This window comes from Triturus cristatus, chromosome 4_1, assembly GCF_964204655.1.
Source record: "Triturus cristatus chromosome 4_1, aTriCri1.1, whole genome shotgun sequence".
In the NCBI taxonomy this organism is placed as follows: Eukaryota; Metazoa; Chordata; class Amphibia; order Caudata; family Salamandridae; genus Triturus; species Triturus cristatus.
The window spans coordinates 1,351,332,785-1,351,357,130 of NC_140585.1; the positions used below are offsets into that span (position 1 = coordinate 1,351,332,785).

Below are 24,346 nucleotides of genomic sequence, written 5' to 3' on the forward strand. Positions count from 1 at the left end.
TCAATTCGGAGTGTTATTTTACCCTGGTGTCTACAGTCTCTACTGTGATGTACTCATTCAGGTCTACTATCTCCAGAATTTCCTTCAGGTTCTGGCGAGCTATTGTCACTTCTGCTGCACTGTACAGCATTGTCTGAGCCCATTCTCCATTCTTAAGCTGTGTTCTCAGTATTCTCGACGTGTCTGATCTTCAGACCTGCTACCTTCTTTTTTGTGAATTGAGGTTTTGATTTATTTTTCTGAACGTGTTGATCGTCTTTGGTCTTCACGCGTTCTTCTTTGTGATCTGACCGTCCTCTTCTTTCTGATGTCTGTGACGATATCTGAAACGTACGAGTGGAATGTGTATCAGTATCTTGATACCCGTCAGGTTTTCTTAAAGTATCCCTATTCCTGAGGTTATACCTCCTTTCAGAGGGCTCCTTTTGAGGAGACCTACCTCGGGATTGAGAACGTTTCTCCTTTGAATTTTGTTTATTAGTTTCCCACTTCTTTTTAGAAGATGTAGGATTTTGAATATTAGAGTCCTTCTCAGGACCTTCAGACAGTTTTGGCTTCAAAGGTTTTTCACCCAAACTGTCTCTGCCTAATTCTGCATAAGACTTTTCTATTATTCTGAGTAGTTCATGTTGATGTTCTGTTACATCAAATTCCCTTAAGTGTTGGCGGATCGCCACTGATGCTGCTTCCCCTTTAATATCAGATAATATTATTGTTAAGACCTGGTCTAAGTTTTTCAGTAATTTCATACCTAAATTCAGAGCAAGCTCTGCCCCGTATTAGTTTTGAATTTGTTTCAGGACATATGGTATTACTGCAATTGACGGAACACCATGTGTTTTAGTATAGATGGCAGCAAAGACTGTGCCCCAAGTGGTGCAGTCTTCCAGTTGTGGTGTGATCCCCATTGTTAAACAGATTGTTAGAATTCTTTCTTTCTTTTATTATACAGCTGATTAAAACCATAACATACAAACATCATATTGATACTTAATAACATTTCAAGGATTAAAAATTGTATACACATTTATAAAATCTGGCAATACGAAAATAAATGTCAGTTCCAAAAGCAGCATTTCAGGTTGATGGCTGTTAGATTTGGGGGTCTCTAGTTGGCAGAGGTAGGTACCTGTGTGTACAAATAAAGACCCTTGCGTCTAGTCGGGGTAAGGGGCTACACTCCTAAAATAACCCCTGCTCACCCCCTTGGTAGCTTGGCACGAGCAGGCAGGCTTATCTCAGAGGCAGTGTGTAAAGCATTTGTGAACACATACAGTAATACAGTGACAACACTACAAATGGACACCACACAGGTTGTATTATAAAAATAAGTATTTTTATATAGACTTAACACAAGACCAAACGACAAAAATCCACAATACTGTACTCAAAAATAGTCTCTCAAATGTTTTAAAATAGCTCAGTTCTCTCAAGTTGTAAATGCGACACTTTACTCTCAATGTACATTAAATGGGGATGTAAGCTCTTGCTTCTACCTGCACTGGCAGTATGCTGCCACCAGAGGGAGGAACCTGTAAACTTTTGGCCTTGAGTTCCAATTCCCTCAATCCTCTCTCATGCTCAAAATGCATTCTCTTTTCCTCTAAGGCTAACTTTTTCATCTCTAATTCCATCCCAAGCTCTATTTTCTTGCGCTCTGTCTTGCTGACCATTCATTTTGAGCCTTGCCAGGTCCAACTTATGCATCCTCTCCTTTGCTCTGTCCTCCAGCTCTCCTGGGAACAATCCTCTAAAAGAAACACTGCTGCCCTCACCTGAAGGTGTTTTCCCTCCAGCTAGGCCCACTGGCCCCTCAAGCTACCCATTTAAATCCTCTGCCTCCACTGCTGGCTCCTCAGGATGCTCAGGGTCATTCCTAGATTCCACCCAGGCCCTCAGCGCGTTTTGGAATTCCTCTTTCTTGGTGAGACCTGTCACAGAGATTTTAAATTTCTTGCACAAAGCTTTGAGATGAGGCACAGTGTAAGTATCAATTCGGTCTTCTTCCAACACAATGTCTACAGACACTACGGATGCTGACTTGCTCATGGCAGCAAAAAGACTGGCAGTTCTCAGGAATCAAAAATAGAAAAGAAGTTCAAAGGAAAAATTCTCTCAAAGTATGTGGTCGCATTATGGTCTGCACTCACTAGTAGTGTACACCAATCACTGTATATGAATGACAAATGCAAGTCCAAATCCTCACCGCTGACCACCAATGTTAGATTTGAGGGTGTCTAGTTGGCATAGGTAGGTACCTGTTACAAATAGAGACCCTTGCGTCTAGTCAGGGTAAGGGGCTACACTCCTAAAATAACCCCTGCTCACCCCCTTGGTAGCTGGGCACGAGCAGGCAGGCTTATCTCAGAGGCAGTGTGTAAAGCATTTGTGAACACATACAGTAATACAGTGACAACACTACAAATGGACACCACACAGGTTGTATTATAAAAATAAGTATTTTTATATAGACTTAACACAAGAACAAACGACAAAAATCCACAATACTGTACTCAAAAATAGTCTCTCAAATGTTTTAAAATAGCTCAGGTCTCTCAAGTTGTAAATGCAACACTTTACTCACAATGTACATTAAATGCGTAACACAAAGAAAACAAAAGGATCGCAGGGGAGTGGATGCGTCGGTTCCTTACTGCTGTGCAGGGGAGTTGATGCTCGTTTCCTTACTGTGTGGGGAGTTGAGGCGTCGGTTTCTTACTGCCCTCCGGTGCGATGCGACACGCTGGCACCTCGATGCGATACAACAAAATGGAGTCTTGGTTGCGATACAACAACGTTGATGTGATGCGTGCGCGCGCGCCCAATGGCCGTGCGGCGACTATGATCTTTGGAGCCGTGGCAGGCCCTGCGACGCGCTTCTCCAGTGATGCGACGATGACCTCTGTGGCAGCGTCCCACTTCTCCGGCGATGCGCTGCGCTTCGGCAATGCGATGATGACAGCGGCAGCGGGGACTCGCTTCCTCGGCGATGCGATGACAATGGCTGCAGTGGCGACACGCTTCTTGTTGTTGCGTCGCGCTTCCAGCTCCCAGCGACACGCAGTCTCTCAGAAGGCCCAGCACAACAGCAGGCACTTCAATTCCAAGAAAGGGAATTTGGAGGGAGCTGGTTGGTGAAGTCTGGTATCCCTGAGACTTCAGGCAGGAGGCAAGCTCTAGTTCAAGCCCTTGGAGAGTCTTCTTCAAGTTGACATAAAGCACACTCAGTCCTTTACTCCTCTCTTTGGTAATGAAACAACCACTGCAGGCCAACTCCCAAACACACAGCACAGGGGTAGTCTCCTCCTTCAGCTTCCTGGTTCTTCTCCTCAGCAAAGGTTTGTCTTGATTCCCAGAAGTGATCTAAAGTTCTTGGGTCTAAGTCCCAATATTTATACTACTTTTCTCTTTGTTCTCTGAAGGCAGAAAGGCCTTTGCCTAGTCCAAACCATTCTGGTCAGTCCTGGAGCACTTTGTTGACATGTCTCCTACTTTCCTTTCACAATGCAGGGCAGGGACATCAGACACACCACAAGAGGTGGGTGGAGCCAGTATTGTGGAGGGAAGGCCCAGCCCTATTAAGGTACCAGGTGCAACCCCTCCCACCCATCTAGATGCAGATCTCTCTATTCAGCCTTGTGCTGACTCACCCTGTCTCCTGGAATCCCCAGCCCCTGTCACTCAAACTCCAGACAAGGAGTACACAGCCTAGCAGAGGCAGGTTTGGATGGTTAGACAAGAAAATACCTACTTTCTAAAAGTGGTATTTTCAAACAAAGAATGTTAAAACCAACTTCACTAAAAGATGTATTTTATCATTCTGAGTTCAGGCATACTAAACTCGAATTTCTACCATGTCCCCTGAGTCAGTTAGGATTATAAAATGTAATAATCAAACTGCCCATTCTGGCCTTTGGGGAATAGGTAGCCTTGCAATAGTGAAAAACGAAAATGGCTGTAATTTACTATCAGGACATGCCACACTCATCAGGGCATGTCCTACCTCTTGCCTACAATGCACCCTGCCCTTGGGCCTACCATAGGGGAGACTAATATGTATAAAAGGGAAGGTTTAGGGACTGGCAAGTGGGTGCACTTTTGCCCAGTCAGCATGGCAGTACCAGACTGCACACAGGCTCTGCAGTGGCAGACCTGAGACACACTTTACAAGCTGCTCCGGTGGGTGGCACAATCAGTGCTGCAAGCCCACCAGCAGCATTGGTTACAAGCCCTGGGCACACGCAGTGCACTGTACTAGGGTCCGACAAGTAAACCAATCAAGCCAATCATGGAGTCACTAATCCATACATCAATTTACCATAGGGAGCACCTGCACTGTGGCACTGAACAGCAGTGGCACAGTACCCAAAGCATCTATAACCAGCAAAAACACATGCGGCAACAGCAAAAAATGGAAGGGAGACCCACGCCAATGGTGCCAGGTCTAACAATAGCAATATGTCACAATTAGCTGATTAATCCAAAAGGGGAGTGTGTGATGTGAAAGACAATACAAAATGTCACAATGTTTATTACCGATAGTTAACTCATCAACGTTCGTTTGTGCAATAAGATTAGAACTTGTCTATTTCTTAGTGCTGGACATTATGCAGTGCAGTTAAAATAATGTTAACAAACTTCCCCGCCCTTGCTTGAACTTGGGTTGAATTATTGCTGAAGCACAAATCAGATGCATCCCTGCAATGTCTCAGTAATTTTTCATGATAGACTGGGACCAGCAGACGTCGACGATCATTGGCAAGATGAGGGCAACAACATAGCAGATGTAACCGGGACTCAAGCAGATAACTGCAGAGCCTACATGTTAGCTGACCATTCCTATGAGCCCACAGCGGGTAAAATCATCAATTGGAAGGGCTAACAGCCTCATATAAATAATTTTATTACGAGTCTCTGATTGGAGAGGGTAATTAAAACGTGGCTGAGGTTTCCCCTTGATATACGAGGCATCGAGAGCTGTAAGGAGTGGTTTTTTGGGAAGCCGAGCAATGTCTCTCTCGAATGACACTAGAGTAATTTGGCTTTTTATCGTTTTTTTCCACGTTGACAGGGGAATGATTGGATTAGAGAAGTTTATGGTTTCAATCTTCAATGTGGAAATGGCCAGATGCAGCTGTCTATACCAGGGAAAGAGTTTGTCCGTGAACACTGATTGCAATTGTTCTTTCATGGATTAGGCTGGTGCACGCAGAGTGTAGATATAGAATTTAATTAAGTCTCCTAGACAGTGAAAATCTGCGCTTGCCAGGCCCAGCTCAAGTCTCAGCCTCGCCCTCCTTGCATGCTGGGGAGCCGAAAATATTTTCTTATAGGCCATTATTTGATAATTCACTAGAAATGAATCCATTTTACCAGGGAAAGCTAGGTGACCATAGGGCACTGCCGGGAGTAGTTTGGCGCGTAGGACCCTCAAGATTGACTCGGCTGTGCAAATGCGGATTCAAGCGCCTCAGACTATGTATAACCCCTGTTCCCTTGGGCCAAAGATGTTTGAGATGGGCTACTTGATTTGCTCTTTCATTGAACCAAACTCCTAGATAATTATAGCTAGTACAGGTCGCTATATGTAGGCCACCTGCTCGCTAAGACAGGATTTTCTTTTTTTGACGTTTCCCAAAAATCATCACTTTAGTTTTTGACTCATTCATCAAAAGATTGTTTTTTATATTGTATGTATTAAGGGCAGTGAGCGCACTTTGTAGACATTTTTTGTATGGTCCATAATAATAATGTCGTCAGCATATTGCATGATCTGTAGTCGTATGCCACCCAATTTTGGAGCTACCAAAGTTGCACCTGCCAATTCTTTAGGCAAATCGGCGGTATAAAGATTAAATAATAATGGGGCTAATACACAGCCTTGCTTTAGACCATTTTTTGTTGCAATTTTTGCAGATACTGTTGTGGCACTTGTTTTAATCCTCACCCAAGTTTTCTGATGCTGTGACATCAGTGCAGAGAGGAGTGCGTATGGTATCCCCCAGGAGTTTAATTTGTTCCATAACGTCCCTTGATTAACTCTATCGAATGTTGAACTGTAGTCCACAAAACAGCAGAATAGAGGTAGATGATTGGCCAAAGTGTCTCTCCACGACAGGTAGGACAGTGCTATTATATTATCTGTCGTGGAGCAGCCTGTTCTGAAGCCTGACTAAGTACAGGGGAGGATGCTGTTTTCTGTAACCCAGTTTGAGTTCTGCCAACAAGACATGAGCAGAGGCCTTAGCGTCGATGTCCAATACAGCTTGATAAACAGATTGTTAGAATTCATAAGGGCTAGTATTAGGAAATACTGCTTCGATTTGAGTAATTATTGAGCTATCCAGAATGGAATTTGTTCACGTTTTGTGGGCATTTTACCCATGACTGTGTGTAAAGACTGGAGTAATTTTTAGTGTATACCCTTGTTGAGGGGTTTGATTTGGAACGGATATTGGTGGTCGGACTGTGAAAGTCCGCATGACATATTGGACTAATTGTCTGTAAATTTTTATTAACTCTTGTAGTTGAATAAGTAATTCCTTGTCTGACATCACTTCGATGTCAGGATGAGGTGTGTAGCCAGCTAAAATCGGCCATGTTGCTCCTGGTCTACCTAGTGGACCGAGCCTGGTAATGTTTTTGTGATGTTTTAGGGCGACTTTAAACCAGAGATTATGTTCCTGGTATGTGAGTGGAATTTCAATATCCTCGAAAGGAATATATTCCTCAGGTGGTTCATTTTCTTTAAAGAAGTGAAATACTTTTGTTACTGGATTTGATTCTGGGAATACAATCCATGAATAGAATACCTCTGTCTGAAAAGATTTGTGTGCCTCTATCACGAAAACTGCTCTACCACCTCTTGGTGTTAGGCCGTGTTTTATACGTTTTAGAGTGATGGCTCTCCTTAAGTTTGGAGGGATGGTTATAACACCCTCATCGGTTTCATTTAAACCTGTAAAATTAAAAGCTGTTACGACTGAATCAGTCTCAGCATTATCCCCATTCTGGGACATTTTGAAAAATGTAGAACAAGTTTCAAGGAAACAAAGATAAGGTGCACAATATTTTGGAACACTGTATCCTTCAACGTTGAACAAACCAAATAGCTAATATATAGGATTTTTGTCCTATTCAGCTTTGGCAGATACTTAACCCTACCCACTCCAGACGTCTTATGGAATGTGTGAGTAGGGGTCTCTGAGAAAAGCACAACTGAGTTACTCAGTATCTAGCGTTAAATTAGTGCCTTACCAAACGTTTGGGCATCATGTAGTGTAGTTCCTATTTCCCTAATAGGCTCTGCGCATTGGAATAATATACCCTATAGATTTGGCATAGGACTGAGCTCAGTATGCCCCTATCGAGTATATTAAACTTAATTAATTTAATTTGTGCCAGCTAACTTAGAGGCCACTAGAAACTCCTTGTAAACAAGAAGGGAGTAGTTTCTGGCAACCGCATAAACATGACAACTTTGTTTCCCTTTAGAATCCGAACACTCTCAGAATCGTGGAAACAGTAGATAACAGTTTCAATCAGTAATCGTGCATGCTTAGTTTCTTCAGAGTTACACAGAAAGAATGGACGGGCGTTTCAATAAAAGATTCATTGAACAGTCTTGTTTCTTGTGTAAGAGATATGAGCTGTTATAATCACAAGACAGTATGCGAGATAGATTATGTACAGCGTTAGCAGTAGAAAGAAATAATACTGCGCTAGCATTATCTTTTAGCTATGACACATATATTCATATACATAAACATAGGCTAAAAATGCGGGTACTCGTGAGATGCTTCTCTAACTAGTTCTACCCCAGTGTACGTAACCTAAGTGTAATACAAGGTAAGAAGTAGGTGATGTATTCTATAGGATGTTATTCTATAGTTTAGTATAGCATGCTAAAGTCTGGTATGCCAAGAGTCCCTCTAGGTTCTAGTCAGCTCCATACCGTGAGAATGAGAGGTGGGAATCTCTTTCCGGGTCTCGAACTCTAAACCCTGCGAAGGGAGTCAGAACACTGAAAGCTGGATTCTCTGCGAGCAAGGATGACAGCGTCTCTTGTCAGTGCGTCAGGCCGGGACACGGGCTCCTCGAAAGTCGAGGTCTCCTACATGCTTGGGCAAGGGAAGGTATATTTATACCTGGTAGGTGCCTTGGAATGTTAGCATTTATGTAAAGTCGGGCAGAGGAAGACGTCGGGAATGAACCCTTAAGAAATAGCGGTTCATGCATAAAAATGAGTTCTTGGAGAAATCAATAATCCTGTGCTAGGGGAAGCTCCCAAGAGCTTAAGGGTCTGGTTTCTAAGAACTCGTTGGGGTGGATGGATGTAGGTGACCATGCCTGTATTTGAATACCATGGCTAATGCCCATATAAGGACTGGGATCGTATGCCTATATAAGGGCAATGCGAATTGTGCCTATATAAGGACATGTTTCATGAAAACCTATATACGGATACCTAAAGCGGAATACAACAGCCTTCAGCACCAATTGAATCGCTTGCTACTCCAGCAAGTTTATATGGAGGTGAGCATCCACAAGAGACCAGAGTCCTCTGATCTCCACCTTCCCAACCCAGCAACGATGCAGCCGTCACAACTGTTAGCTCTGGGTGGAGTAGGAGTAGGGATCTACCACTGGTCCACTTGTGGTCAAACAGCCACCATTGCAGGTCTCGCACAGTCTACATCAACAACTGGATGGATTTTACCAGGTCTCCTTGGGACTGGGCCCACTGAGACTTCAGATCACACTGCAGAGCCTGCATGTGCCACCTGGCGTGGTTCACAAGCAGGGTGTAAGAGGAAAATAAGTCCAGGAGCCTCAGAGCCACTCTCACTGAAACCAGGATCAAGGGTTCAAACATAAGAGTCATAGACTCAATGTCCTGGACTTATTGAGGCGGAAGAGAGGCTCAGAAGAGTATGTTATCTCGGACGGCCCTGAAGAAGAGGAGCCATTGTGAAGGGTTCAGGTGTGACTGACATGCTGCTGCGAATATCCAATGATGTCAACAGGTTAGCAGTCGTCGGGAGGTGGCTTACAATTGTTTGAGACAAACCTGCCTTTAGTAGTCAATCTTCGAGATATGGGAAGACTGGTATAATGCAACCACCACCATCACCTTTATAAACACACCAGGTGCACTGGGAAGGCCAAAGGGGAGCATGAACAATGACAGTGCTCTGGGCCCATGTGACAAGTTGGCCTGGCATATGCTGTCCACTAGTTATAGGGGACACCTTGCACCAGTCCAATTCGACTCTTAAGGTGATAGGTTAAAAGACAACCTTTAAAGAAAGCTATCCTAGTGGTAGCTGTGGAGAGCAGCCTTCAGGCTAAGTCTTGAAGGAGTGTTAAGCTTATTGTTTTACCATGGATAACCTCTTGAATGACCAAATGAAAGCGTAGTCCTCACAGGTATATATTCAAAATGTATGTATTTATTCTAAGAACAAATCCCACTAGTCTCTTTATGAGGCTGGAGGTAAAGATACAATTCAATAAAGCATTAATAGTTACAATAAATAGCACTGGAATCATAGGGCCCCAGGGGGAAACCAAACCATATATTAAAAAAGTGGTATAAGAACTAAGACAATTCTTCAGACAGTGCCTACGGCACTTAGGGTCGCTGGCCCCTTACGAAACCACCCAAGGTAGTGAGGAAGGGGACGTGTGCAGTGGTGAAACAACAGTCGGGATCCCTGTTAAACCCTATGGAGAATGTCGCCGTTGGAAAATGCAAGAATCGAGACACTTCTAGGAGGAGTTCAAGTTCAGGAGTTTTAAGTTAAGCTCTTGGAGGGCCCACACCCACGACAGTACCGAGGTACCACTGTTACCTGCCCCAGGGAAGCCGGGTGCATAGGTCGTTTTCGGTGTCGGTCGTGATCTCGTTTTCTATGGAAAAACGTGAAGTACTGCTGCTGGCGAGAAGCGTCGTCGATGTCGTGCAGATTGAAGATGTAGATTTTGAAGGAAAGGACCTGAAAGCAGAGGGGACAGAGTCTGGGTCACTAGCCAGTAACCAGGGGCCTTAGGAGAAAGAGCCCTTCAATGTCGGGTGCTTCCAGGTTGAAGACATGTAGCTTGGATCAGCAGCCACGGGCTCCAGGAGGCGTCAAGGAGAGCCAGCTGCCGGAGGGCGACTGTCCCAAGAAGGATGAGGGTCGCTGCGGTGTTAGTGTCCGGATTGGATCCACTAAGCCTTGGCAACCGCAACCCACGCAAGAGTCAAGAAACAGCTACGGTGCAGACCCACGAGGTCCCCATTGAGGAGACTGTAGAGCAGGCCTGGAGCAACCACGGGAGCTCTTGGAAGTGAAGATTGTCCTCCGCCAGGGCCCACCAGTCGAGAGACAAGGGACCGCGGAAGGCAGCAATTTGGAGTGCGTAAAGATGAGCCCACGGGTTGACGGAGCAGGCTAGGGCGTCGATCTTGGGCACAGGTGATGCTGAGAGGTTGGCTCAATGATGGGCCAAAGCACAACTTCCCCACTCGTCGGGTTCGTGTGCTATGCAAGAGGTGGCCGGGGTCCTGGGGTATTGGGTATCTCGGCACCCACAGGGTCCACGGTGCTCAGCTTTGCTGTGCACACTCACTGGCCTCTGGGATGCTTGGAAACCCACCTCAGGGTAGGCAGAAGTCTTCGATGTCCGTAGGAGCAGCGGAGTGCCAACCGGGTCACTTGCAGTGTTTCAGGTGCCTGCCAAGCAGGGGGGTAACTCCTTTACCCCAAGGGAGAATTCTTCATTCAGCTGAGCGGCAGCTCGTCGAAGTTTCAAGTCTTTGAAGCAAAGTTCTCGTCCAAGAATAATCTGAGGCTCTGGGGACCCTGCACCCACCTTTATCCAGAGATTAGGGGAGTGTCTGAATCAGAGCCCACCAATGAGAGTTCAGGCGGGAAAGGGTGGCTACACCCTCTTCCCTTTGTGTTTTTCCCGCCAGGGCAGGGGACAGGATGCCCCTGAACCGGTTCGAGGCGATGTATGCAGAAGTAGGCACTGGAGAAGCCTACGTGCAAGTCTGAAAGACATCCTATGGTGCACCCACCCAGTTCCAATCCACATAGTCTGTCTGGGGAGGTGGGGACACCTCCCTGCAACAAGATCCCTATTGTCCAGCTGCCGTGGTTGGAGTTCTGCCCAGCAACAGGCAGCCAGAGTTGTGTGGGTGGTGGGTAGCATCCATGTTGTACTACGTGTGCTCTTTTAAATTGGTGTTTAAAATCTGCCGCTTTTACCATATCACCCCTCTAGCAGAGGGGAATCATGCCCTCACTCCCATGGCTGGATTGGGGGTATGATTCCAAGATGTTTGACACCAAACATGACCTGGTTCTGTGCAGCCACTCTCAAGTTATCACGCTATCGCGATTACTTATAATGCGCTTAAGAGTATATGGTATGGCTGCACTACAAACAACCTCGCAATCATTTTAACGAAAGTTGCAGGGGGGCCCCACTCAGGTAGGGGTTCCCCCTCACACATATCTCAGCACCCTGCCTTGTAGGATTAGCAAGGCCTGCCTTAGGGGTGACCTATGAGGATATATGTGTTGTATTTAAGTGGGATACAGGATACCTATATCCCTGTAAGGGGTGCAAGCACCACCTTACCCAGACTACAGTAGTGGTCTGGTAGTGTCAGTTTGTATGGCTGTCCCAGGGGTGGCACAATAAGTGCTTCAGCCCCTGGTAGGCCTCTGAGGGACCCATGCCCTGGGTACCATCTACAAGGGGCTCATAGGGTGTCCTCCGCATCCAATTGGTATGTACCTAGGGTACTCACATTAGTTTAGAGAGAAAGCAGATAGGTTGGGGTCCTTGATTGCAGGGCCACAGCCTGGCTAGAGTCAGAAAACAGTCAAAACATCAGCAAAAATTTGGGGGCAACTATGCAGTCGATGCCAATCTCCTACAGCCCACCTGAAACAACAGTTAACATCTGAGGGTTTGCAGGACTCAATGTGAAAATAGATGTCCCTTAAATCCAGTTCCACCAACCAGTCTCCTCTGTCCAGGGGAGACAGTACTTCGGCCATAGTAAGCATTTTGAACTTCTACTGAAGTTCAGAGGGCGAACATCAAGGCTGGGACAAAGGCCTAGGCGCTTTTATGGCACCTGGATATAACCGGAATAACAGCCAGTCCTAATGGTAGTAATTTTCAATTCCGATGCTAAAAGCAATATGAATGGTATCATCGGTCTGCTTTCTCAGGTTGGGGATCTTCTCCACAGCTGTCACATGTGTACTGGATGAGGAACTGAGCTGGCTGGTTTGCTTGTAGGCTTGGCTGGGTTTTTAATGGTCAAAATCAAACATGAAATAGTATTTTGCAATATTTTGGCCTGAACTTTGAAAATGTTCAGTTCTCCCTCGAGGTCGTCTCTATTCTTAGACATGGCAAAGGGGTCTAGTCTCCTTGCACTTGAACGAAGCAGCTTCAGAATCCTTAGAACACTTTACTTGAGTATTCTCAGTAGACACTTCACCTGTTTAAGTCTTATTACCACAATTTTGTCCACAGCATCTCTTTTCGAATTTTAACAGTTTATTTTGAAATCATGCACAGGCCTAACACATTGCATTATCCGAAGGAAGACAATAGATGAAAAACAGTTGATCGAAACAACTGGAACCATGCAGTGCTTAATTTGGAAAACATTAAGAGCTGGTGGCCAAACTTTTTCTCAGAAGACAGCAGCTGGCCTGCCGAATGCAAGAGGTGTCAGACTCTAAATCCGTCTAGTATAGATTCCACCTCTGCCTCTTTTCCACCACCAGACACTTTCTGCCTCTTTAGTTCACATTTTCGGGTTCTTTTTTGTCCCTGCTTTCTCTCTTTTTCACTAGTTTCCCGTCTTTCTCTTTCTCCCTTTTGTGTTTTTCTCTCCCTGGATCAAAGTTTGATGTGAAAATATAAGTGCCCGTCCCCTAATAGGAGTGCCAGTAGTTCTCACCTGCAATCACTGGCTCAAATTATGAGCTGGAACTATATTAGGGACATTGGACAAAATATGATGGGGAAAAAATATCTGAAAATAAAGTCTGAGGCTGAGGCATAATGGGTTACTGATAAACGTCATAAGGGGTCATTACAAGCACAGAAAGAACTACTTTAAGAGAAGTCTGGGTGATTATGTGATCAGCATCAGCAAGAGAACCTGAATATGGATTTCAGTTTAGTGAGTTCCTGAATCGCATGCAGAACCTATCAGTTGTCACTGCAAATCTAAGAGCTTTAAATGGTGTTCAGATTAGAATGTGATACCTTTAATATTGCTAGTCACTGGAAAGGTTCTGTGAGACGGTGGTTATAACACTACTACAGCTTTTCAGAAGGGCCAGAAAACGCCTATGCTGCAAACCTCTACATAATCCGGAGGATCAGGAGCTAAAGGCGAATGGATAACCTTCTGCACACACCAGTCCTCTACGGTTGAGTCCGAGGACAGAAACCTCAAGCCCCAAAATGGCCAATGCTATAGTGCTCAGGAGGTGCCAAAGCCTAGATTGGGGATGCCTGTGGGGTACACAGGACGCAGCACCTGTTTGAATGTGCATCACACTGGTACCATTTGGCCTTATGAATGAGTGACCTCAGGCTGGCATTAGCAGTGCGGAGAATTCAGCGCCACTGTCTGCAATACCATTGTTTAGGAAGAGAAAAGATACTCCGAGTGTTCAGTGTTAATACTGATCACCTTTCCTAGAGGGCAAGGTGGAGAAACTCACTTTCTGTCTCCACTTTCTGAGGAAATAGTACTGGTGGAAAATGATGGTACAAGAATTATGAATACTCTTAGTCTGAATAAACACTAATACTCTCAGCTTTCCACCGAGTATTTGAAATAAGTGCATTTTTTGGGTGAACAGCAGAATAACATTATATACTAATCTTCAGAGATAAGAACTACACCATTACCAGATGTGCTGATGTGTGAACATGTTTTAGAAAGTAAACTAAATCATTTGCATTGCACCGTTGCTGTCTGATAAGCTATACAAACTGCATTACCTTTCTTTTCCAAATTCAGCTTATGATAAGAGGTTGGATTAAAAAGAAAACGTTTAATAACCCAGATACGCAACACGTTCACAAAAATAGATTGAAATATGTGTGGGTCGGGAAATCCAGCAAAATTCAAAGTATTATGAGTGGGAGAAAATAGTTTCTTTTTAAAAGGTGTGCCTTTTTCTAATACCTTAAGTAGCAGTTAAATAAAAACAAGAGACAAAGGCTGAATGTACATTTAAACAATACTGCATTGTTCAACGTATTTTTAAAAAATGGCATAATCAATAGAAACAAAAAAGCCCCACGCATGTGTTTACCTGCTACAATGTCTCTAATTTCTTCCTTTGTGGCAGAAGAATCAATACAAATTTTGTCCATCAACTCCATTAGCTGCTTGTGAAGGAAGACTGCTTTTTTAAAGATTGACTGCAACAGATCAGATACCATGTGAAGTCGTCCACTGTACACATACTCACTGTCCTGCAGCAAACATAGTGAAACAAAAGGGATTACATGCCAGAGCTCTTAAACCACTTTACCAGACAAGACACCATGTAAAGATGCAATGTATCTAGTTTGCACAAATCCAGGCAGTTGAATTTATAGAACCATTATATTTATTGAGAGATCCATAGAACAAACACAGCTATGTGCCTACAACCCTGGGGCCAGCAACGATTCAACGATAAGAGGATTACACAGCTTGTATGCCCACAACCCAGAGGTCCGGCAGCGGTCACGAATCTCATATGACGAATAAGGACAAGAAATAAAAGAACACCATTTACATTCACCTACTGTCCGTTGTTGAAGGCCTACTGTTAGTAATACAGAAATATACACACATACCCATTGTGGGCTTCGGGTGAGCCCTTATGCTCTTGATTGAATGTGTTTCTTATACATCTTATTTCACAGTTTCTTATTCAATGGCTTTCTACTCTATTCATTTTTCCCCACCTTTGGAGCATTTCTCCTTTACGATGGTCTGACTGAATGATTTGTGTAATTCCACTGCTTGCAATGAGGGAACTATGGGCCAGATGTAGGAAGCCAAATAGCGATCGCAAATGCCGAAATTCGCAGAATTTTGGCATTTGCGATCGCAATTTGGCTTTGAGCAATGCAGGTAAGATTAAACCTACTCGCAAAGTAAGGAGTCGCAAAAATTGTGATTCCCTATTTTGCGATTGCATTTAAGGAATTGCAAATTGCGATTCCTTAAATGCAATTTAAGTAGCACAAAAATAAGTGCACTTTAGCCTTAAGGAATCACTAATTACCACCAACTTCAAGTTGGTGGTAATTAGCGATTTCCTTTAAAAAAGCACTTTTTTTTGCTTTTTTAAAGTGCCATGTGGCACACATTCATGCCCTTAGGGCATGTATGTGGGCCACATGTGTAAACATGCACATTTCAGGGGTGCAACAGGGTGTCCTTTTGGAACCCTTGCACCCTTGAAATTGCGCCCGCAATTTGTGATTCTCTATTGGCGAATCCCAAATTGTGAATGTCTTCCCATTCATTCCTCTGGGCCTCCTAGCCCATAGGAATGAATGGGTAGGTTTTCCTTATTAGCGAATCTCAATTTGCGATTCGCTATTAAGGAAAATAAAGGAATCGCTAACATTTTAGGGATTCCTACCTACATTCAATTTTGCAAGTCCTTAATATCGAATCGGTAAAATTCGCTATTAAGGATTCGCAAAATTGATTTTACCTACATCTGGCCCTAGAATTTTCTTTTACTTTCTTTACTGCCTGGAAGTGTTAATGTTTTCTTACTCTCTCCTTTGTGTGCTGCTTCCAACTCAAATTTTGCCCAATGTGCTCTATGTTACACCCACCTCCCGAGCTTGTCAGTTACTTCCCTTGCCCTCTTTGTTTGGCTTTTTGCTTTTACTTTTATTTGTTTGTTTTACCTTCACTCCCCGCCTCCAACTCCTTAGTTGCTCCCCTGCATTCTCCCCCCTCCCCCAGACCCTGTTGCTCTCCCTCCCCATCGCTGCTGACTTGCTCCCTAGTACTACGTTGCTGCTGACTTGCTCCCTTAGTACTACGTTGCTACTGACCTGCTCACTAGTACTACGGGGGCTGAAGAGCATCAGCAAAAAGCATTGGTGAAGCCATTATGTCTGCACAAGCCAAAATGCAAGACCTTTTGGCTATGCCAATGTTTGCTGTAAAGTAGAAGTGAAGTGTCAATAAGTGCTTTAGTAAAATACAATTTCCTAGTGATATTTTGCTAGTTATAGGACATTGTAACATGCATTGTGTTTGTAAACTGTTAGCCAAAGAGCCCACTAGTGGTGCGAAATTCATTTATGTTAATAGTGACAAAGTTTAAGATTTGAGCAACATATGAGGAGTATGAGTGGGTTGTTTAAGTTTAACAACGGGTTTAATAGTTTCAGAAGACAGGGTTGCAAATGACTATTTAAAACGTATTAGTAAAATGTTTGAGGACTTCTTAAATTCCTCAATGTTGTCATATTCAAAATAAATATAATTTGCCCCTTTTTCACAAAAAAGCCACCATAGGGAAGGTGATGGATTGCCCAACATGAAAAGGATGTATGTCAAGAACAAAGGTTCTTGTGGAAACAATAATAAACGATGTTGATAATGAAAAAGCACAATGGCAATAATAATGGGTCATATAGATTTCAGGCAGAAAGGAGGCCGAGTACAGTATGATTGAGTATTCACAGTTTATATCAATTTTAAAGAGACTATACAAATATATACAACAAGTAGTGCTTAGTGTCGCCAGTGTGTATTGGAACCAAAAGACGAACTGGTGAAAATTGTGACATTTACAGCTTGGTTTCCAACATTCAGAAAACGACCATTTACAATTCTTAGGTATACTCAGACACTGTGTTGAGTAACCAGTGCTGATACAATGATTCGTTTTTTGATATGTCGACGGCGTTTCGACCCTTCCAATAATGCAGGGTCTCTTCAGGACCTAATAATATAGGGACTTCTGGAATTTAAAAGGGAGAGTGACGTGAGCCAGAGGCGTAGCTAGAGCTTCTGGCGCCCGGGGCTATCCCTCAGATTGCCGCCCATGGCAGGTAGCAGGGGGAGGTGCTGGGGGAAAAAGGACGGCGAGCAGAGGTCCGAGAGACACGTAGTATCGCCGCTAATAGTTACCTCGATCATGCAAGTTACATGCACATACAGGACACGGTCCAAGGCTACATAGTAGGTAGGAAGGCACATCTTTTATACCTTTCACTAGCTCCCTCTGCATTTTTCACTTTTCAAAGAAAACAGGGGATGCAGTTGGCACTCAGAGCCACATTATGCCCAGACCCCTCACTCTTATCTCTTCCTTTCAAGCAGCCTCAAGCTCTCTTCCTCTTTTCTATCCAGGTCCCTCTTGTTGGACGGACTTAACTCGTTTAAGACACCAAGATAAATATTTGTAGAGTGTGGACTTGGCGCAAGGGTCTGCACATATCACCGTCAATGTAATGCGTCATGAGTGGATATACAGAGAACATGGACACTTGCCTGAGGTAGCAAACCAATTGCATTTACTGTTGCATTGTACCAGAAATGATATTGACCAATGAAGGCACCCAAGGTATTCCTGTTGGTCAGGTATGGTCAGTTCATACGAGTAAATAATTGTGCAGATACACCCTTGGGCTGCAGAAGTGTGGTGTCAGGCTGGGGACCACAGACATCCAGTCTTGAGTTGAGAGGTGTACACAGAGTGTTTATGCCTGTTTTCTGCTGCAGATGTTTCTACTTGTAGTTCTACTAAGTGCATAATCCCGAGTAACAGAATAGAATGCTGTATTTACTGCATCCAGTAGACACAGTTACTTACCCCAAGTGAGGTGTTTACTGGTTGCAAGAAATAGAACACACTAAAAGCTTTTCACTTGGAAATGAGGAATAACGTGCAGAATCAGTATTTAACTCACCCAATTTAACATGTTTTCTCTTTTTCAAAGGCCTTTTCCACCGAATACATTTTCACAAGTTTGACCTGCCAAAAACTGTCATAGGAAAACAGCAGAGATGCAATATGTATCGCACAGATCAAAATCCCAGTCCTGTTAGGAACTTCTGTTTGCATAGATTTTGGTCAAAGCTCATAATCAGGGCCTAACCTTCTGAATTACCCATACTAAGGGGCTGAGAACATGTCCCTGCCATGGTTTGGCTCACTCCAGGCCCCGCTTCCAGGCCTGGATTTTTCAGTAACATCCTAATGCAGTATGGGATTTGTAGTAATGTTATGCTTCCATTGAACTACTTAGACAAGGACACCTGACACCAGACATTTGTAGGTTTAAAGTAATGACCTGGACAAAGGATGTTACCCTAGAAGAGCTCCTCGCATGAGCGTGGTCTTGGGTATTTAAGGATATGGGAACAAGAAACTAATTCATCTTTTAAAATATAGTTGTACAGATGCTCTTTTCCACCACTTGCTTCCACCTGAATCAGCTGTTCGGATCCCCCGCACCAAAATCCAGGCTTTCCCAGCAGCACTTCCCTAGCAGGAGAGGGGGCTGCTCCGTGGTTAGGCAGCAAACCTTGGCGTTTGATATCCGGTAAAACCCTCCATGTATCATAATCAGCCTCTGTCTTGTGTCTAGGGGTTAATTAGGCACACGTTGCCAGGCTTCTGATGCTCACTGATTCACTGAATGAGGTGTGGGGTGAGCAACTAAGGGCTCCAGTCAAGGGGAGTAATGGCTCATTTATTCTTGAGAGACGCAGTCTCTTCAACTCCCAAAATGAGGAGGCTCTCACGCCACAGTCACCAAAGAGCCTTTCCTTCCCTCATGACAACCGAACCGTTTAGGGGTCTCCAACCTTTTTTGTAGTGAGAGCTACTTCTGATCCATGAAAATCATCGTGAGGTACTAAAGGCTGAGTAATGTGTGCATTATTTCCCACCCACGCCCAGCTTTACTGACTAGGGATAAAGTAATATCCATTTAATGCCTGCAATGCACAATTTGAAACCAGAGAGCCTGGTATTAGTCCCGGCTTCCCTCTTCAACACATTGTGTACTCCTGACCTCTGCAGTAACCAACTAACAAGACTACAATCATAAGAAATCAAACAGACCTGCAGTGCTGTTCACGGCTGCCAGCATACTAAAAACCATAAGCTACACATTTGTCTCTCAAACCTGCTCATCCACCACACTACTATGTTCCATAACTCGGTAACCGCACCTCAGTGGTCATCACGCACAACATGGAAACACTTACCACATTGAATCACAAAATAAAGACAACCCCTTTCCAACCATACAGCCTACATGGATCAACTTGTTGACCGTGTAGTGCTTCAGTGCCCCACAAAAGGGTAGTACGCACTATATAAATGCAGCAACACAATTATTTTTATTACACCATGCCTCCTTTTTCCACATTATCACATACCGGGACCTTGAAATATCTGCGTTCAGGGTGTGCACGGTACAAAAACCCTGTACAAAAATCTCTCCTGCCAGACTATACATTTGCTCCATGTGATAATAATTTATGCCACATGTATGGTGCACGACTTGCCACTTAATTCGTTAATATAGCATTGTCATCGTGGATGGTGAGAGTCCATCCTTTCATGTCCCAAAGCTATTACTTCTAAAAATGCCTCTCAATGTAGTGATGTAATCTGATGTTCACATGAAATGCTTCTGCATGTAGGAGAAATAAACAATGATTTTTTAAAAGACTCAATCATATTTTTGTATGAATTTTGTGTCACTATTTGCATTATTTTCAAGTCTTTGCTCATGGAAAGAAGGGGCCACAGCCCTACGCTTGACCCATGCTCAGTTCTCCCCGTTATTTATTGGCCCTATTTACAACAGATATATATGGCCACTGCAGTGGTGGGGTACTTTTTTTAATGGGATAAGTTTAAAGAGAAAAGTTAAGCCTTATATTCATTGTGTAATGAAATTAACACTTCATTTTAAATTTCTCCTGTTGTCATTAAATTAAAGCACAGTTTTACAGGTATTTTTTGGTTTTTTAAATAAAGCACCTCTTGGAAGTACTCCCTGTGCACAAACTGGAGCTAGGAACTTAATTTTACATATCTCCCATTATTTCATTAAAATGTAGTGAATAGACGAACAATTATGTTCTGGGTTCGTTTTGTGACTAGGAAAAATGTGTAAGGTATATTAATTCTTTAAAAATAAAAGATGTGTGTGAAATGCTGTTTTAATTAAATACTGTATCAATGTATGGTTACCATTGCATTATACACCCTCAACTACATTACAGCACAAACCACATTGTAAACCACGCAATGCATAGCCATGATCCAAGGTGTACTTCACACAACCACTTATGACTATCAAAAAAGAAACTTCCCAATCACTCGACATAATGATGTAATCTTACCCCTAGTCATAGCCACGTTTGGAAGAATGTCGAGCATAGAGTGGTTTATCTATGAGAGACTGTAGCAGATGCAATTGCAGGTATTGAAAGTTTTGTCTCCAAACACATCTATAAGTTGACAGTGTAATCAGTGATTTTAAAGTGTCGTCATTGACTAAATTCCATGTACATGATCTACCCATAAGAACTGGAACATCATACAATCACCTCTCGTGTTTTTTTCAGGCATTGAAGATTCTTGAGCATTGAAAACTGCTCGGGTTTTAGATGCCTGGAAAAAAAGCATTGTACGGGGATTTCTTTTTTAAAAATTACCTTCCTCTTGGCTACAAACCTGATGCCCGGCCCCGTCTGCGTGGCAAGTGCTGCATCTCCTGCGCTGTGGTATGGGGAGCCAATTGTGCTTTCACGGCTGCCGCTCCGGCCTCAAAGTCAGGCAGAATCAGAGCACAAGGCAGGCATCGTGGCGAACACTGCTCCTGCTGGGCCTATGTCAGCACTCAGCAGTTTCCTATAACGACGAGCACAGGCAAGAGCTGAAAAAGCATAAAATAAAAACAAACGACGATACGATACTAAAGTGAAAGACAAGCTGCAAGTTTACAGTAGTGTCAGCGCGAACGCGAGTGTACCCAAATAAATTATAAAGGCTGCAGCCACGGGCCACCAGTGCCACGCGGCCGCCGCCTCCAAACTAGTTCCGGCTGGGGCGGACCGCCCCCACCTAGCTACGCCACTGATGTGAGCTACATTATATAGAAGTGATAAAACGGTGATATCTCTGGAGACATAAATGTATATAGATGCCAAGAAGTACCTGAAAAAATAGTAACAATGCGCGCAGCCACGTGTTAGAAGTGAATAATACCGGTCAAGTGGAAAGGAAATGGAACTATACTCACACTGGACCCAGCGGGGTACTACACCAGTGAGAAAAAGAAAAAAATGTAGGTTATGGAGATGATGATAATGGTGGAAGTGAATAAACAACTTCTTTGAGAGGATGCTTACCTCACTGTGGGGGAAGGATGAAAGAAAAGGCGCGGAGAAAAGGCTGGCGGTTAAAGATTAAATAGGGCAGATGCGGCTGTTTGTGGATCAGCGCTTAGGAAGTGTTGTCTGAAAAGGAGGTGTGTTATATCAATGGAATAGGCACATCATATGTTAGATACTTAAAATAAAACAGCATATTGGAACAGACCGTGTTCTTACCCGTTTAGGCCTCCAGTAAATGTGGGCCAAGTCAAAGGTTGCAATAATATGGGCGCGGGAACAGGATGTGTCCCGTTCTTGGATATCTGAAAGGATACACGTATCGCGTCAGTACCAAGGTGTGTGGTGCTCCGTTTTAAATAACAAAGTAATGTGCGCAAATGAATGTGACGCGCGGTAATAGCGCATTCAGTCGCTTAATGGCCGTGACGTTTCGTTGAACTAGACGTATATCAATGCAAAGCCCTCATATTGGCCGACAGTGCCTGAGCGTGCGTAGAGGGTTAGGGAACAGAATGGTTATGTATACGGGGAGCATGGAGGAGAGGGAAGGCAAGGGGTGAACCAGCCTACAAAAAAAGTGTAGGAGAAAGGGTAGAAAGACCGGTGTTCCGCATTTCGAACGGTGGCAAGTTGTATGAGCTCAGGGATTAAAAAACGTTATAAAAAGAGATTGTGTGTATTCCTGTGCACTAATTGCGTGGGGCATATTAAGAACAAAGCTCATAGTTTTTCACCACGTATAACACACATACTGTCATCAGACATGAGAAATAAGGTTTAAAGCAATATTGCAAACTATAGGCATTTTTGACAGGCATTACAAAAGCTGGTTCAACGCAAGGATATGCAATAAACAAGAAGTACTGGTTTGTAACAAGGAGGACCATATACAATATCTTGTCAAAATTGATCGCACATATACAGGAGAACAGTAAAAATGCATACAGTGAGTCATCAATTATTTTGTATATACATGCAATTAATAAAATGTGTATGGAGCCATAAGGCACATTACTGAGAGAGATCTGTTTAGTAAAGACACAGTAGCAAGGACGCTCAGATTGAAATGACAAAAAAGGTGTGGATATGGTTGTGACTGGTGAACATATGGTACAAGGGACCTATCCAGTTAAAGAATGGAGGGCACAATATATAACTCACTAGTGATTCCTGTAGGCAAATGTATGCTGACCAGCACAATCTTGCGGTGTGGGGGGGATTTATGATAGTAGTCGTGTATTGCAATTCGATAGAAAGTGTAAAGTGTGTTTTATATCTGCGTGCTCGAACATTTTTGTGTTGAATGTCAAGGGACATGCCACACAGTTTCCACATATAAAGTGCCCTTTCACTTCTGGTAAGTTCCAGGCAGAAAGTATGGATGATTTGTTCTGCAGTCTAGTTTCTGAAGAGGAGCGTATTAAGTCATCTGTTATGTTTTTCCCTCGCTTGAATGCGAACATGGGTATCTCTATGCTGTTATCCATGTTCTTTATCAAATGCGAGTTCTTTTGAATCATGGTACAGATATTGTTAGAATGGACCCCAAAGGTGGGTCACACAGATCAGTTTGTCCATCTGGGTCTTCTCTTTGGGCTTCAGTAGCTCCTCCCTTGTGCAGAACCAGGCCCTTTTTAATGATCTTCTAACTATTTTGTTAGGATATCCTCTGGCTAGTAGTTTTGCTTTCAGTACCTCAGCCTCTGCCATATAGTCCTGTTTATATGTGCAGTTTCTGCACAAGCGCAGAAACTGACCAAATGGTAGTCCTTAGTGCCCTTGGACTACCATTTGGTCATCACACACATAATATTTTATAAAAAATCAGTTAAAAACAGACAAAAGCACTTTATGATCCTGTCACAAATGCATCTAAAACATACGGATGTCATATATACTGAAAACAAGTTCCACTAAATTCAAGGGCACAACTTGTACACTTGACTGAAGTACAATATTTGGACCTTACAAAACACAATGGCTGTATCTAACAATTAATGATCCCACACACTTGAAACAGAGAGACAAAGACAGACAGTACGATTTGTCATTTAGGTTACACATCCGTTGATAAGTTTCAAAAGCTTTTCATACACACAATTTGTAAATACAGTGTCTACAAGAAAAGCTGTTCCCACAGATTGTGTTGCAGTGATGCGTCGACGCGTTTCGATGGTTAAATTAAATTGTCCATCTTTTTCAAGACCAAAGATATTTCATCGTCTCTCTTATTATGGGCACTGTTTGGTTGCCGTGTTGAAAGACTCCTGTTGACAGATGTGTCAATAATACAAAGTTATGTTTCTCACTTGTGAACTCGTCCTCAATTGGTTTTAAGTAGTTTTACCTAAAATACGAACCATTATTATAAACAGACAGTCTGTTTGTTTGTTGCAGGCACTGTTAAGGCCAACCAAAGGGGCTAACATCGCGACCAGCAAATGATACGTGTCCGCCTGCTACGGCGATTTTACAATAACACGCTAAGCAGTTCTCCGCAAATCAAACGGTAGGCATCTGAACTCTTATGTTCTGGGATATTATCTAGTAACGACAATCTAATTCCTAAACTTATAATAATGGTTCGTATTTTAGGTAAAACTACTTAAAACCAATTGAGGACGAGTTCAAAAGTGAGAAACATTCTGCCCCATACTGTAAAGACGTCTGAAACGGGTCTCGGAATACAACAACTTCATCATTGAATAAGGTGACTAGATTTAACAATTTAAAGAAAATATTTAAGATTCACAAATATTGGAACTTGACAACCTATCTATCTCGCGCGATAAGTTAAGGAGGAATATCTGCCTCGTGCTTTAATAAGAGACAAAAGTGTCGATAAATAAAAACTTTAAAAAAAAAACATATGACATTAATCTTAAACATAAACTGAAGGCTGATTTACATATTGTTGCA

The 24,346-nt window shown here is 43.3% G+C and overlaps 1 pseudogene across 1 annotated transcript in view; it reads right to left on the reverse strand.

Annotated features, from left to right (window-relative positions):
- The window catches only part of LOC146856666 (FIGNL1-interacting regulator of recombination and mitosis-like), a 1,045,039-nt pseudogene that overhangs the window by 392,170 nt on the left and 628,523 nt on the right, over positions 1 to 24,346 (reverse strand). Inside the window, exon 6 of the transcript XR_014981545.1 lies at positions 14,352 to 14,514. The product of XR_014981545.1 is annotated as an FIGNL1-interacting regulator of recombination and mitosis-like (transcript). The remainder of the gene's footprint in view (positions 1 to 14,351; positions 14,515 to 24,346) is intronic.